General features: G+C 39.0%; 2 protein-coding genes across 2 annotated transcripts in view; one reads left to right on the forward strand and one right to left on the reverse strand.

Annotated features, from left to right (window-relative positions):
* LOC140845608 (interleukin-2 receptor subunit alpha-like) overlaps positions 1-17,670 on the forward strand; it is a 495,306-nt gene that overhangs the window by 309,917 nt on the left and 167,719 nt on the right. The window lies entirely within an intron of this gene.
* LOC118968794 (protein TASOR-like) overlaps positions 1-17,670 on the reverse strand; it is a 186,221-nt gene that overhangs the window by 36,512 nt on the left and 132,039 nt on the right. Inside the window, exon 20 of the mRNA XM_073229183.1 lies at positions 3,002-3,674. The gene's annotated coding sequence lies outside the window, so the exon portion shown is untranslated. The remainder of the gene's footprint in view (positions 1-3,001; positions 3,675-17,670) is intronic.

Genomic DNA, 17,670 nt, shown 5'->3' on the forward strand with positions numbered 1-17,670 from the left:
AGTAAGGAACAGTCTGAGCCCAATGGGATTTGGACCAAACATCCTGAAGAGAACTTACAGAGTCCTGGTGTCAGCAGCAGGGCCCAAGCAGAGCCGGCTATGCTCTTGAAATAATGCCTCAAGAGTATAAATCAGTTTGCAACCAAAGCAAGACTTCTATGTGTATGATCTTCACATGCCACTTGGCTTGTTTTGATTGCCTCATGACACAGGACAGTGGTCATGAATGCACAGATGCCAACAGTGATGTGCTACCCAAGTATCATCTTATTTTTTTAAATGAACTCTGTGTCTGACTCATGCAGATCAACCTAAGCCATGATGGGAAGACTGGATGGTTCACCAATGTTGGCACCATTGTTTATTCTCACACCAGGCCTGGTGTTCCATGGGTCCCACTGGTGTCCACGAAGGGTTTTCCGTGATCTTCTTACAATCAGCAAGAATGGTACTGATGTGGGACTCATGAAAGACAGGCAATTGCTGGTGTAAGTTGCCAAGACATGTCACTGGGTCTGGAGCAGCCAGGCCTTCTGGCTAGAGCTCTGATGAACCCCTGATCATCTCTCCCTGCTCAGCTGTGTGTGTGGTAATGGCTCTGCTGCCAGTGTGTTCTACCTTCATCTGGATCCCATAAGCAATTCTTACTATTCTTTCAGCCACTGTGTCCAAAACTTGGGCTGTCAGGAAAAAAGTGTTGTGAACTCAACCTACTTACACCCTGTGAGAAACAGATGCAGCTGATTTCCCTGGACAGTTTAAGAGTGCTTAAGATTTCCTGCAAAGGGGGCATTACTACACATGCCTGTAATATAAGGCTGTTCAGCTCATGTAGTATAATTCAAATTACTTTAAATGAGTTGGCTCCGTGACAAACATGCCACCAGCCTCAATAGCCTCAGTAAAATTGGTCAGATGTCCAAGAGAAGCCTGTGGGCTGCTGTTAAGTCTGTTTTTTCTTTGAGGTCCACAACACACCGTGATCTCTTTCTCTAGAAGTGTGCATGGGAGGATCAATTAGATGGCCTAGGAACATGGCACCAGCCGCTCTCTCTTATGGGTTGCTTCCTAACTTTCTTGGAGAATAGAAAAAACCTGATTGACAGCTTCGGGATTGCTCTGGCAGAGCACTACCCAGGGTTTACATATTGTGATATCAACCTATAAAAGATGTGTGCTTTGAAATATATTTCAGTCATTGTGAGCTGGTTCAGGACATAAAAGGAAGACCCCAGTCTATCTCTTTTAAATTATGCAGAATCTGGTCTTACTTATAGTCTTCTTTCTTGGAGATTGGAGTTCGAGTTGGATTAAATAGAAGCTCATATTTTTAACTTGCTATTATGGTAAATTCAGTACTTTCTTACATTCATTAGACAGCAAAAGCATGTTGCTAAATTAATGCCACATAATTCTGTAGATCTAACATAGGCTAAATGAACCTGTACCTGTTCATAGGAACACTAAAAACAAATTAAGACACTAAGACAAATTGGTTCTTCTCACTTGCCATATTCAAATAACCAACACTAAAGCTTTTTATTAATTAAAATTGGATTTAATAAAGTTCAACATCTAAAAGCTGAAACTGTCAGTCATGTTAGTTATGCTGGCACTGATTTTTTTCCTCACATTTATTATACTCTTGCTCTCTTTCTCTTTTTTTCCCCCCTACTTTAAGAGTATTTTGGGCTTACTTGCAAACATACTTTACTGTCTTATTCTTAGATCTCTCGAGAATTCTTCCTCTTTGTTGCTTGCGTTTATCTCGGCTTTGTTTCCCTTTCATTTTTTGTCCCTGCAAGTCAGTCTTTAGCAGCTAGTGTATGAATAATTGCCTGCCTTTCCCTCGTACTGATTCAACCTATATAATGGCACTGCTTCTTTTAAAAAACATCAAAATCACAAATTTGTTGCAAAGTAAGGACTGTGAAGAAAACATAGTATCCCACGTAGCCATGTAATGGGATCAAACTCGAACACTGAGGCAGCTGTATTACTGATGTCTTTGCAGGTGTTTGGGGGCGTTTCTGTTGGCACCTACAGAATCTTACTTGTTTACTGCTGCACTGATACTTAGGAGATAAGCACAGTGTCTTTTTTCTAGCCTGTAATTCAACTAATGAGCACAGAAAAGGCAGACTTCATGTCCAGAGGATAATCAAAGGAGCTTTATATGACAGATAGATATGTTTTACTACCAAAGGGAAGATAAAAATTCTCTGTTGCTTCAGCTATGAATAACCAGTATCTCAACACTCTTCAGTTACCCCTTACACCACTCAGTTACTCAATACACTGGGCTGAGTCTGCGTAACCTGGACTTGTAAGAGGGAGCCATGTGTCCTTGCTGTGGCTGTGAAGTAAAGCTTTGAAATGGACCCGAAGGGCTGATGAGAAGTCAAAATCTCTGACCTAAGAGACTGTGATTGTTAAGCCTGCTGCAGATGGTGCTCTTGGCTGTGTGTGTGGCTTATTTACAGCCACATTAAGTGGCAGTGCAGGGTGCCTGCTGGTCACATGTGACATCAGCTAGCTGTGAAGGAACACTCAATTCATGAACGTTATAGTCATCAAACCTGTAAATTTTTTAAAGATATTAAAAATAGGAATATAGGATGTGTATAAAGTAGTCTACCCTCAGGGAATTTTCATTCAGAAGACATGATCATTATCTTTATGTTGGTTATTTTTAATCCTGACATTTAAATATTTCTCAGTGATTTTAATGCCAATGCTTCCTATTCCCATATTTAATGCTGTAGAAGTTAGTTTGCTCTTGAGGGGTTTCTGATGGACTATGTCAAAGTATTTCTTGTTTTTTAGCACCGCAGGTCTCTACTGGGAGCAAGCTGTAACCAATCGCACAGTAAATCATTTGCTGAAGCATTGGAGATGTACCATTATGCATACTACACATTTAAGTGACGCTCAACTGCTAAGCGTAAGAATTACAGATGCTTAAGGAATAGAAAACTTGTGAGGTTTATATTCCACTCACGTATGCTTCAGTAGTTGACTGGTGTCTTAGCCTGGGTTGCCATAGCAAAGTTTCATAGACTGGGTAGCTTGAATATTTTGAGAGCTGCAGGCTATGTAGAACTCCGATGATAGTATCAAAATAACTTAACGTAACGATTCCTACTCTTGCGGGGCAATCTGGAGCCCAGCCTGAATGCTTGATAACCACACTCAAGTTGACCCAATTAAAAAAATTTGGTTATTTTATTTTTCACTTGTGTCATCTGGGCAAATAGGCGCTTCCCAAATATTTAAGGCTAGTTCTTCCTGGTATCTGGTGGTGTTTTAGGGCTACAATGCAGGAAAATCCACATCAGGATTTACCAACAGTGATCTGCTGAGCAGGGACGTATCAAACGAACTTCTTAAAAGCATGAAGTCAGCAGGTGCCAGAGCAAGAGCTGGCTACTGGGCATGAATATGGACTTCTGACATGATTTAGGGCAGCTTTAAGGATGTGGCATGATAAAAATAAACTAGAGGAGGAGTGATGAGGTTCCATCCAGTTCGGGACCACGCCTGCCCCGGGCTGGCTCTCTGTAAACGTGGCTGTGCTGACGACACGACAGCGCCATTGCCTTGGTTTCCATTGGAATCAACATGGTCAGAGAAATGCCTCCTTAGTCCATTTCTTTCTCATACTTTCATTTCACCTGCAGTTTAAAGACAGATAATGATTTATGGTTAAATATGACAGGAAGTAGTTGCCAAAGAGATACATCTATTACAAATGCAGGAAGCAAGCTCTCCAACTGTACGCTGAGTTGGGCACATTTTTGCATTTATTTCAAATGACAGTTAATTAAAATCTGAAAGGAGGTTGTCACATAAAATTATTGTTCTTTCATTGCTATAGCAATTAAGTAGTTTTGTAATTTCCCTTTATAGTTTTCTTTATAATCGTTTACTAGGGATTCTGGACCTTCTAATACCATGTTAAATTTGCAAAAGTGAATTTTAGATTAGCACTGCAGTGATAGTTTAACACACTTAAGGTTGTAAAAATAACTGCACTCTATTTTAGAGTGATGTTGAGATGACTAATTCAAAAAGGAAATGTCCACTGTATCTAATTGCATCAAAAGAAGAACCTTGTATCGGTCAGGGTCCAACTGGGAGACAGAAACCAATGGTCCCAAAGTGGGAATAACCCAAATGCCCATCAATTGATAAAAGGGTAAATAAAAGTGGTATATCCATGCCATGGAATGTTATTTGGCAATAAAAAGGAATGAAGTATTGATAATGTGGCTGCAACACGGATGAGTTATAAACATTGTGCTAAATGAAAGAAGCCAATCACAAAAGACCATGTATTACATGATTCCATTTATATGAAATGTCGAGAATAGGCAAAACCATCGAGGCAGAAAGCAGATTAGCAGTTGTCTCTGTGGGTAGAGGATGGAAGAATAGGAGGTGATGGATAAAATGTATGGGGTTTCTCTTTGAGGAGATAAAAATGTTCTAAAATTGTGATGATTGCACATATCTGAATATTCTAAAAATGACTGACTTGTTTTCTGTAATTGGGTTAATTGTATGCTATATGAATTATGTCTCATAAATGTCTCAATAAAATCTCAAGAAAATTGAATTGTTTCTCATTAAATGAAATACGCTTGGAACTGAGAGACAATGAACAGGTTACTGGCAAAAATCTCAGACTTTGGGTAATAATGTAGCCATTTTACTATGTTAAATTTTAAAGTTTTTTTTTCTTTTACAGGAAGCTAAGAAAAATATCTGAAGCTCAGACATTAAATGAGTAGCTCAGAACATAGTTTTCCTGATTCCCAGTCTACTGCTTATTGTACCAGACAATACTTCTTCAAGAGTTCTTAGAAAAAGATTTTAACAACCTTTGGCCTTCCCAGAGAAAAGCACTCCCTAAGAAATGTGTATCAGAACTTACTTATCTCTTACTCAAAGTTGTTAAGGGGCAGAGTAGCAAACAATTTATTCAGGTAAAAAATGTTAAGTCTGGGTATGAACATGGCCTCAGGTCCAGCTATGAAAAACAGCTGGTTGGAAAATACATCACCAGTCTGAAGATAAAAGGACTGTTGGTGGAATGAAGGTAGCACTTTGAATTAAAGTACCAGGAAGTTTGTACCGGGAACTTTTTGAGTTTTGATAAATATAGACTCTTCTTAATACAAGAGAAACTCTATTTCCTATGTGCACAACTCTTGTACTGCCTTCCATTTTAAGCACCCATGACATAAATCAAAACAGACACAATCTGGGATCATGCTTTACATAGCTTTTCTCACTCTGATAAGTAACAGCCAAGACTGTTTAGTTATAAAGCTCATCTTTACCTTTAGATGGTTTGTAATGATTTTCTCATTTTAATTTTATCTTTAGCACTGGATCTTTCTTCTATCATTCCTCTTACAACAAACAAGAACATGGAAGGCATGTGGCACATAGTGTAGTAACATTACTCTAAATATATTGATTCTAGTTGTATTTAAGAGACAATTTCCTCCCTGGAACAACAGAAGTATCATAACAAACAAAGTCTGTATTATATTTTGGAGATTAAACCATCTGAAAAGACCAGGAATGTAGAACATTTACTTATTTATTTATTTTTAGGACTGGGTCAGGTACCATAATAGTGGATGCAGGGATAGATCCAGGAATTATTTTCCTGAATTGGATGAATGATAAAGTCCATTTAATAAATGCTTCCAGATCTTTGGAAAATCTGACAGAAAACCCTTATATGGGTGTTTAAAATTCAAACAGCCTGTTTCAGGACAAAAATTTAAAATATTAAATGGCTTTCACTGAAAAGATACAAATGTGCTAAGCAGTTCAAGTTCTTATAAATGTAGGAGCTTTCAGGTTTTAAGGAAACTCGCTTAATACTTCGATTTTGATAAGAAATTTTTACAGCTAGTTTTACAAAGATAACCTGAAGGGTGACATTCACTAAAAGAAAGGAAGCCAAAAGCTGAAACATGTTTACTCTCAGGTGCACTGTGCTGTTTTTGGCATTTCTTAGCTACCCTAGATGAAGTAGGTTGGACTTGCCCTGTGCCATGGGTACCACCTGGGAAGTTAAATGGTTCTGAGGACTGTTTGCCTATAGACTGCAGATGGGAAAGAGAGGACCTGAAAGAGCTTCCTGCACTATTACAGCATATGTGGGAGACCAGCAGATGTCGCATAAAGACACAAATCCAGGCGGAGCCAAGATGGCAGTGTGAGTAGGACAGTGGGAATCTCCTCCCAAAAACATATATATTTTTGAAAATACAACAAATACAACTAATCCTAAAAGAGAGACCAGAAGACACAGGACAACAGCCAGACTACATCCACACCTGTGAGAACCCAGCATGTGGTAAAAGGGGTAAGATACAAGCCCTGGCCCGGCGGGACCCGAGCGCCCCTCACCCCAGCTCCCGGCAGGAGGAGAGGAGTAGGAGCGGGAAGGGAGAGGGAGCCCAGGACTGCTAATCACCCAGCCCTAGCCATCTGCACCAGAGCACAGACCCAGTGCATGTGTGGGGTGCTGGAAACTAGGGAAACAGGGCAGGAAGATCTTTGAGCGGGTCCCGAAGCTGGTGCCCCTGTGACAAAGAAAAGCAAGTGCTTTTTGAAAGTCTTAAAGGGACGGGGATGCCACAGCTGGACAGAAGCATTCTGGGTCACAGTCCAGCAGCTGGAAAATCCAGGGAACTCCAGGCACACTAACCCCCTGGGCAACAGCTCTGAGAACCCTCACGGAGGTAAACAGCCAAACAGCCCCCCGTCCATTACCCCTACGGGGCCCCGCCATAGCATAGAAGCAGACTGAGGCTGGTCACGCCCACAGCAAGGGAGCTTCTTCCATACCGGCCGGGCAAGATACAGAGACCAGTCTACAGGCAATTGCCCAACACAAGCCACTAGGGGTCACAGTTGTCCCAGTAAGGAGGCCAGGAGCAAGTGGAAAGCCTTAGCTCTCCCAGCTGACAGAAAGTCAATAAAGCTCACCATTGCACCTATCAACATGAAAAGGCAAAAAAATTTGATCCAGACAAGACTAACCCAGACAGCTTCGACATCTGCTACATGTTCCCCTGAAAAGGAACCTGGGGAGATAGATTTAACCAGTCTTCCTGAAAAAGAATTCAAAACAAAAGCCATAACCATGCTAATGGACTTGCAGAGAAATATGCAAGAACTAAGGAGGCAGAATATAGAAATAAAACAAGCTCTGGAAGGACTTCAAAACAGAATGGACGAGAAGCAAGAGACCATTAATGGACTAGAAAACAGAGAACAGGAATGCAGAGAAGCTGATACAGAGAGAGATAAAAGGATCTCCAGGAATGAAAGAATTTTAAGAGAACTGAGTGACCAATCAAAATGGAACAATATCCGCATTATAGGGGTACCAGAAGAAGAAGAGAGAGAAAAAGGGATAGAAAGTGTCTTTGAAGAAATAATTGCTGAAAACTTCCCCAAACTAGGGGAGGAAATGGCCTCTCAGACCACAGAAGCACACAGAACTCCCATGACAGGGGACCCAAGGAGGGCGAGACCAAGACACATAATAATTAAAAGGGCAAAGGTCAAAGACAAGGACAAAGTATTAAAGGCAGCCAGAGAGAAAAAAAGGTCACCTGCAAAGGAAAACCCATCAGGCTATCATCAGACTTATCAACAGAAACCCTACAGGCCAGAAGAGAATGGTATGATATACTTAATGCAATGAAACAGAAGGGCCTTGAACCAAGATTACTGTATCCAGCACGATTATCATTTAAATATGAAGGAGGGATTAAACAATTCCCAGACAAGCAAAAGTGGAGGGAATTTGCCTCCCACAAACCACCTCTACAGGGTATTTTAGAGGGACTGCTCCAGATGGGAGCACTCCTAAGGCAAAACAGACGTCACCAGAGAAAATAAAATCACAGCAAAGAAAGCAGACCAACCAAATACTAACTAAAGGCAAAAATAAAATGAACTACTCACAAAAGCAGTCAAAGGAAACACAAAAGTGTACAGAATAAAACACCCAACATATAAAGAATGGAGGATGAGGAATAAGAAGGGAGAGAAATAAAGAATCACCGGACAGTCTTTATAATAGCTCAATAAGCGAGTTAAGTTAGGCAGTAAGATACTAAAGAAGCTAACCTTGAACCTTTGGTAACCACGAATCTAAAGCCTGCAATGGCAATAAGTACACATCTTTCAATAATCACCCTAAAAGTAAATGGACTGAATGCACAAATCAGAAGACACAGAGTAACAGAATGGATAAAAAAGCAAGACCCATCTATATGCTGCTTCCAAGAGACTCACCTCAAATCCAAAGATATGCACAGACTTAAAGTCAAGGGAGGAAAAAGATATTTCATGCAAACAACAGGGAGAAAAAACCAGGTGTTGCAATACTAGTATCAGACAAGACAGACTTCAAAATAAAGAAAGTAACAGAAGACAAAGAAGGACATTATATAATGATAAAGGGCTCAGTCCAACAAGAGGATATAACCATTATAAATATATATGCACCCAATACAGGAGCACCAACATACCTGAAACAAATATTAACCGAACTAAAGGAGAAAATAGAATGCAATGCATTCATTCTAGGAGACTTCAACACACCACTCACTCCAAAGGACAGATCCACCAGACAGAAAATAAGTAAGGACACAGAGGCACTGAACAACACACTAGAACAGATGGACCTAATAGACATCTACAGAACTCTACATCCAAAAGCAACAGGATACACATTCTTCTCAAGTGCACATGGAACATTCTCCAGAATAGACCACATACTAGGCCACAAAAAGAGCCTCAGTAAATTCCAAAAGATTGAAATCCTACCAACCAACTTTTCAAACCACAAAGGCATAAAACTAGAAATAAACTGTACAAAGAAAGCAAAAAGGCTCACAAACACATGGAGGCTTAACAACACCTCCTAAATAATCAATGGATTGATGACCAAATCAAAATGGAGATCCAGCAATATATGGAAACAAATGACAACAACAATACAAAGCCCCAACTACTGTGGGATACAGCAAAAGCAGTCTTAAGAGGAAAGTATATAGCAATCTAGGCATATTTAAAGAAGGAAGAACAATCCCAAATGAATGGTCTAACGTGACAATTATTGAAATTGGAAAAAGAAGAACAAAAGAGGCCTAAGGTCAGCAGAAGGAGGGACATAATAAAGATCAGAGAAGAAATAAATAAAATAGAGAAGAATAAAACAATAGCAAAAATCAATGAAACCAAGAGCTGGTTCTTCGAGAAAATAAACCAAATAGACAAGCCTCTAGCCAGACTTACTAAGAGGAAAAGAGAGTCAACACAAATCAAAAGAATCAGAAACGAGAAAGGAAAAATCACACCAGACCCCACAGAAATACAAAGAATTATTAGAGAGTACTATGAAAACCTATATGGCTAACAAGCTGGGAAACCTAGGAGAAATGGATAACTTCCTAGAAAAATACACACTTCCAAGACTGACCCAGAAAGAAACAGAAAATCTAAACAGACCAATTACCAGCAACGAAATTGAAGCGGTAATCAAAAAACTACCAAAGAACAAAACCCCCGGGCCAGATGGATTTACCTCGGAATTTTATCAGACATACAGAGAAGACATAATACCCATTCTCCTTAAAGTTTTCCAAAAAATAGAAGAGGAGGGAATACTCCCAAACTCATTCTATGAAGCCAACATCACCCTAATACCAAAACCAGGCAAAGACCCCACCAAAAAAGAAAACTATAGACCAATATCCCTGATGAACGTAGATGCAAAAATACTCAACAAAATATTAGCAAACCGAATTCAAAAATACATCAAAAGGATCGTACACCATGACCAAGTGGGATTCATCCCAGGGATGCAAGGATGGTACAACATTCGAAAATCCATCAACATCATCCACCACATCAACAAAAAGAAAGACAAAAACCACATGATAATCTCCCTAGATGCTGAAAAAACATTCGAGAAAATTCAACATCCATTCATGATAAAAAACTCTTAACAAAATGGGTATAGAGGGTAAGTACCTCAACATAATAAAGGCCATATATGATAAACCCACAGCCAACATCATACTGAACAGCGAGAAGCTGAAAGCTTTTCCTCTGCGATGGGGAACAAGACAGGGATGCCCACTATCCCCAGTTATTCAACATAGTACTGGAGGTCCTAGCCATGGCAATTAGACAAAACAAAGAAATACAAGGAATCCAGATTGGTAAAGAAGAAGTTAAACTGTCACTATTTGCAGATGACATGATATTGTACATAAAAACCCCTAAAGACTCCACTCCGAAACTACTAGAGCTAATATCGGAATTCAGCAAAGTTGCAGGATACAAAATAAACACACAGAAATCTGTGGCTTTCCTATACACTAACAATAAACTAATAGAAAGAGAAATCAGGAAGACAATTCCATTCACAATAGCATCAAAAACAATAAAATACCTAGGAATAAACCTAACCAAGGAAGTGAAAGACCTATACCCTGAAAACTATAAGACACTCAAGAGAAATTAAAGAGGTCACTAACAAATGGAAACTCATCCCATGCTCTTGGCTAGGAAGAATTAATATCGTCAAAATGGCCATCCTGCCCAAAGCAATATACAGATTTGATGCAATCCCTATCGAATTACCAACAGCTTTCTTCAATGAACTGGAACAAATAGTTCAAAAATTCATATGGAAACACCAAAGACCCCAAATAGCTAAAGCAATCCTGAGAAGGAAGAATAAAGTGGGGGGATCTCACTCCCCAACTTCAAGCTCTACTACAAAGCCACAGTAATCAAGACAATTTGGTACTGGCACAAGAACAGAGCCACAGACCAATGGAACAGAATAGAGACTCCAAACATTAACCCAAACATATATGGTCAACTAATATTTGATAAAGGGGCTATGGACATACAATGGGGAAATGACAGTCTCTTCAACAGATGGTGCTGGCAAAACTGGACAGCTACATGTAAGAGAATGAAACTGGATCACTGTCTAACCCCATACACAAAAGTAAATTCAAAATGGATCAAAGACTTGAATGTAAGTCATGAAACCATAAAACTCTTAGAAAAAAACACAGGCAAAAATCTCTTAGACATAAACATGAGTGACCTCTTCTTGAACATATCTCCCCCGGCAAGGGAAACAAATGCAAAAATGAACAAATGGGACTATATAAAGCTGAAAAGCTTCTCTACAGCAAAGGACACCATCAATAGAACAAAAAGGTATCCTACAGTATGGGAGAATATATTCGAAAATGAGAGATCCGATAAAGGGTTGACATCCAAAATGTTGAGAGCTCACACACCTCAACAAACAAAAAGCAAATAATCCAATTAAAAAATGGGTAGAGGAGCTGAATAGACAGTTCTCTAAAGAAGAAATTCAGATGGCCAATGGACACATGAAAAAATGCTCCACATCACTAGTCATCAAAGAAATGCAAATTAAAACCACAATGAGATATCACCTCACACCAGTAAGGATGACTACCATCCAAAAGACAAACAACAACAAATGTTGGCGAGGTTTTGGAGAAAGGGGAACCCTCCTACACTGCTGGTGGGAATGTAAATTAATTCAACCATTATGGAAAGCAGTATGGAGGTTCCACAAAATGCTCAAAATAGAAATACCATTTGACCCAGGAATTCCACTTCTAGGAATTTACCCTAAGAATGCAGCACTCCAGTTTGAAAAAGACAGACGCACCCCTATGTTTATTGCTGCACTACTTACAATAGCCAAGATATGAAAGCAACCTAAAGGTCCATCAGTAGATGAATGGATAAAGAAGATGTGGTACATATACACAATGGAATATTACTCAGCCATAAGAAAAAAACAAATCCTACCATTTGCAACAACATGGATGGAGCTAGAGGGTATTATGCTCAGTGAAATAAGCCAGGCGGAGAAAGACAAGTACCAAATGACTTCACTCATATGTGGAGTATAAGAACTAAAGAAAACTGAAGGAACAAAACAGCAGCAGAAGCACAGAACCCAAGAATGGACTAATAGTTACCAAAGCGAAAGGGACTGGGGAGGACGGGTGGGAAGGGAGGGATAAGGGTGTAAAGAAAAGAAATGGGCCATTATAATTAGCATTTATAGTGTTCGGGGGGCATGGGGAGGGTTGTGCAACACAGAGAAGACAAGTAGTGATTTTACAGCATCTCACTATGTTGAAGACAGTGACTGTGAACTTGGTGACAAGTAGTGATTTTACAGCATCTTACTATGTTGATGGACAGTGACTGTGAACAGGGATGTGGGGGCGACTTGGTGAAGGGGGGAGCCTAGTAAACATGATGTCCTTCATGTAATTGTAGATTAATGATATCAAAAAAAAAAAAAAGACACAAATCCTGAATTCCATCTCCCCTAGCTGAACAATGGGGTCCTGTTGCTTATATAAATGAGAGCAGCTGAGCGACTTCTCCCTTCCGGTAGCCTATTCCCCCTCTAGGAATATAGTAGCACGTATGACTCCCTGTAGAAGAATTATTTCATGCCCCTGGAGCCATCACCTCTACCCCACTCCCACACACATGGCAAGTCCCCACTCTCAGGATTCTTATTCTGTATTTCTGGAGTAACATCTAGGATTTTTCATTTTTAATAATCTCTAGAAATCATTCTGATAAACAGTCAGGGTTAAGAACTGATGTCTGAAGGAGTAATAACAAATATATGACTTTTGCTTCCTTGCATACTTGTTGGACATGCATACACATCCAAATGTTTCCTTGGATCTTACTTTTTTCCTGAAATCCAATTGTTGAGCTATTGATTCACTAATTAATTCTATAATTTCCTTAGTCTATACTGTGCCCCAGGAATTGTGTTAACTGTGGCTAACTAAGGAGGGTACCTGGCTGTGTTAAGAGAGATAAATAAGAAACAAGTAATTTCAACATAGGTGACAACTATGGTAGAGATAAACTCAGCAAAGAGAAGGAGATCTTAACCTAAGGAACACAGTCATCACATGACCACAGCATTCACGTGGTCCAGGAGAGGGCCAGGAAGTAAGCCTGGACAGATATGGTGCACTGTCCTTGGTGCTGACCCATCGCCACCAGCTAGGGAAAGGAAGTTTTCCCAAATACCTGGATTTTGATGATTTCTCTACCACCTCTCCCTTTAATTCTGAACCACATGAGGAAAGGGATAGCAAAAATGGAGAAACACAGATATAAGCATATTTCTGAAAAGAGCCAACTGAGTGATTGACTTGATATGGATGTTTGGAAAAGTAGAGATTTCAAATAATTAATTCCCAAGAGGAAAGTTTCTCCTTTGGAAAGATAAGTATCCTAGAGCTTTCTACAGTGATATATTTATGATAGTGGAGTTTTTTCAGATGTGCTAAAAATCTGAAATGAGTATTGAAATACACCTCCAGGTGAAGGTGACCTGAGGCGCATTCAAAGAGAGAAGGCATTCTTATTTTTTTAAAAAAAGGAAAAGGACTTGCTCAAGGACCTACAAATAATTTAATATATCAAGAAAATGTAATGACATGATATACTGGTGAAAACATAGCTAGGATTGTATCACAGAGGATCGTATGTGTTCTTGGCCCACATACATCTTAACTGGGTGATAAGAATTTTTGCTACATCTGTGTTTGGAAGTACAGCTGGAAGGAGGTGCTCCTGCAACGACTGAGAACTGTTTGTTTGCTACAGTCGTTTGGGCTCATGAATGCAAGCCCAGCTGGATATTACAGCCAAGCAATCTGGGAGTTTGTCCATTGTGTGACTGCTGCAAAAGCTGGGGTGCCAGACATGTATCTAAACTCCTTCCAGGGAGATACTGGTGACTTGGGAGTGAGTTATAGGGAGAAGGTCAGAGATGTATACTCTGGCTCTCCTGATCTCTGGGGAGGATTGTAGCCAGTCCCCGGTACCTGCTGAATTAGAAGACTGGCCTGCAGGCAACAGCAGCTTTGAAAATATGCAGATAAACCTTTTACTGGGAAACAAATGATTTTGCAGTTCCCTCTGCACTGAAGCCTTTGGAGGGGTGACTTCAGGGAGGGCTCATTGTTAAGAATCACTTCTTTGTTTGCTGTAGTCCTGTGACTACAGGACTTTGGGACAAAGTCCCCTCCTAAACTTACCTCCTGACCAGTAATCGATGAGATTATGCTTTCTACAAGCAGAAAATCCTCTCCCCAACTTCTGAGAAAAGAAAGCTCACACCCCCAGGTCTAAATCCTTCTCCACAATTCACCAACCAAACGTTTCTGCTGCTCTTCTATGAAAGGCTGTGAAAAGTGGCAGAGAGAGACCTGGGAGCTGTTTCAACAGAAGACCTTTCAGCTTAGAAAGAAGCATTAGGATCTGGGAATCTGAATATTGCCCAAATCAAAATAAAATTTCAAGTGAACATTTAAAAAAATAATGTATATAAGAAACATAGTACCTGGCATACAGTAAGCTCCCAAAACATTGTAATTATTCATATTCCCATAATTTTATCCAGTCTGTGTATTACAACTCGGCTATATAACAACTATAAGATCTTCGAGTTTTTGATGCCGTTATCAATATTACTAATTATTATTATACAATATTACACAACATATGCAAGAGCAGAATTCTATTTTTTTCAAGTAATCTTATCAGAATCAGCTGTAGAGTAAGGTTCTCAAGATAAGAAAGGTTTTCTCTTAGCTCAGTGGATCACCAAGATCCCCAGGTTTCTCTTCTCCAGAACAGTTATACCCCGGGTATTTACATTTCCCTGGGGCAGGAGAAAGGGTTGTGTGAGGAGAGAAAGCTGAGGAAGAGAAGGAAGCAGGCCTTGAGAGTTTCACTGATGGAAGAATTGCCTTGACGGATTTAGCACTTTTAGTTCAGCTTCCCGTGGTGGCCTTATAATGGATTTTAAGTCTCCATAATCGTGTGACCTGGGCTAGTCTGACTTCCTGAGTTGCCCTGGTTTGAAGGTCTTTCCTCATCCCTGTCTGTGTCTCGTTCGCAACAGAGTTTACTTCCAAGTAATTACTGCTATGTCCTATAGTCCTTCCTTTTGCTGAATTACTAGAAAATACCAAATTATCATTATGTTATTAGATTTTGTGCTTTATTCTAGCATATTTCAATCTGCTAATCAAATGTAAATGTTTGAGCATGTCTGATTCCCATCTGAAAGGACTGTCCTAAGCCTTTTGGATATGAAAGGAACTGTTCATTAACATCGTTAAACAGATGATAGTATTGAAAGCTCAGGAGAATCAATATTCCAAATATCTGGTCTGAGCAAGTATTAGGCATGAATAATTCTTTATGGCTAAAGCACAAAAAAATGATAATAGATTATAAGAGGCATATAAATGCAACAATATGCACCCCTGGTTCTCCTTTAAGCTACACTTTCTTGAAGTTGTTTAAAGAGATTATATTTTACAGAATACTTAAGAACATAAGTTTTGCTTAAATAGGCCCAGAAAATGCTCAATGCAGATAATTTCTAGTAGGCAAAATTTTGATATTTATAGCTATTCAAACAAGTTTACAGTAAATCATGAAAAAGTAGTAAAATCTTGAAGTACAGCACCTAGAGGGCAAGAAAACCAAAGTTAACTTTAATTAAACTCTGCATAAATTTGGATGATCAGACGTGGAGGACCCTTAAAAAATGTGGAGGATGAATCAGGTCCTTAATAACACAGAAGAAAATAAAAACAGACTTATTAGAAAAATAGCAGTATACTGACTCTGGTCCATTTAAAACTGGACTTTCTAATACTTGGTTCAAAATAAACTGCATTTGGAACAAGAAAAGGAAACACTCAACAACTTGAGCATCAATCATATTTTGATTAGCTTAAACAATTTTAAATTGCCTCATAATTGAATTATAGTATTAATCAGATTATATCATTCCTTTGTACTTCACAATTTCTCAAAGATTTTTCTTTTCATCTATATGGTTCAGCACAATTATTCCCAGTTTTTCTTATGAGAATATGAGCCTCACAGACATTAAATGATTTGACCAATGTTTCCCAATGAGTAAAGGGAAGGCCAAGTTCCTAGGCTCATACCTATTCCATTTCATATGACTTAGATAATTTAATTTAATACTAAAGAGTCACTAAAAAACCTAACATTTCAGGAGTTAAAAACTCTGTTTTGATTTTTCCACAGTCCTGCCATCTGTTTCCCTACTTCCGAAGCTCAAAGCTGAGTACCAAGGGGAGTTATCACTTGGAATGTGCTTTAGATGTCAGAAGCTCCCCAGTTCTATTTCTCTCCTTTTCTAGACATGTACTACCATTACCCCTTTTATTTATTTGAGCAATGATCTTAGCTAGTATTTTCAAGGTCGTCTGACTTTTCCTAAACCATTTTACTATTGCAGGGGGTTGGACCCTTACAAATTATAATTTATTTGGTATTTGATATCCCAAACAACAGAAAAAGAAAACTCTGCACAATAGAAATGTCTGGGTGTCTGTTCCTGAAGATTTTTGTTTACTAATAAGAATAAAACCAGGAGTTCCGATGATTAAAACTAAGTATTTTATTCTTGCCCTGATGCCTCTTCACATTATAAAGGATTTTAAGTATATAATAAGGTATTTTCTAAAGTATATAATAAGGTATTTTCTTAAGTATATAATAAGGTACTTTCTAAAGTAAAGTGAGCAGTCTTTTCTCCTTTTGTTTTAGAAAAATCACCTAAATGGGGGTTTATTCTGCTTTATTTCCCACAAAGAACAGAAACTATGTAAAGGCATACTTTATTTTTCTCATTGTTTCTTAGACTGCTTGGGTAGATGGTTATTAGATGGATTAAGGTGCTGCTTTCTAACTTTAAAAACTCCTAAAATCTCCAGTACCTCCTTCTGGTTCCAATAAGATAAAGTGTCTTTATATGTGTGACCCTGTTGATATTTCATCTTCCAGCAAATCTCTGCTTTAATATTTCAAGTTTTCCAAAAGAGTCTCTATCTTCCAGAAATTTTTCCATGCTGTTTACTATTACAGCATGGCCCAATTTATTCATGATTTCCCACATCCACTCTTGGATAGTCCCATCCATACTGACCCCAAGCTCAGTCAAGCAACTTGCTTTGGCCAGTGGAATGCTGGCAAATGTCACACAAGCAAAGGCTGGAAAGGGCTTGTGGACTGGAGTTTACTCTCTCCTGCTGCTCTTGGGACTTTCTACCGGTATGAGAAGAAGCCTAGTCAAGCCTCCTGGAGGATGAGAATGTGGAGCAGATTATAACCCATTCTAGCTGAGACCCCTTTAGACCTACCAGACCATCTAACTTTCTTAAAATCGTGAGGGAATAAGAAATGTTTTTTGTTTCTGGCTATTAAGTTTCAAGCCGGTTTGTTGCACAGAAAAAAGCCAATTGGTATACAACCAAAATCAGCATCTTAGCCCCTACATTTTCCATATAATTCTTTGGCATACAGTTTTTCTTTTTCTTTTTTTCCTAAGACTACTCGGCTTCTCTACCACTTATCATCATCTATCATTTATTTCTTTACCCCATCAAAAGATGGTACATATTTCAGAGCTTATGAAAATAAAAACTGAGGTCCCTATTTTTAGCAAGTCAGTCCAATAAAATTCTT

Source organism: Manis javanica, chromosome 2 (assembly GCF_040802235.1).
Source record: "Manis javanica isolate MJ-LG chromosome 2, MJ_LKY, whole genome shotgun sequence".
In the NCBI taxonomy this organism is placed as follows: Eukaryota; Metazoa; Chordata; class Mammalia; order Pholidota; family Manidae; genus Manis; species Manis javanica.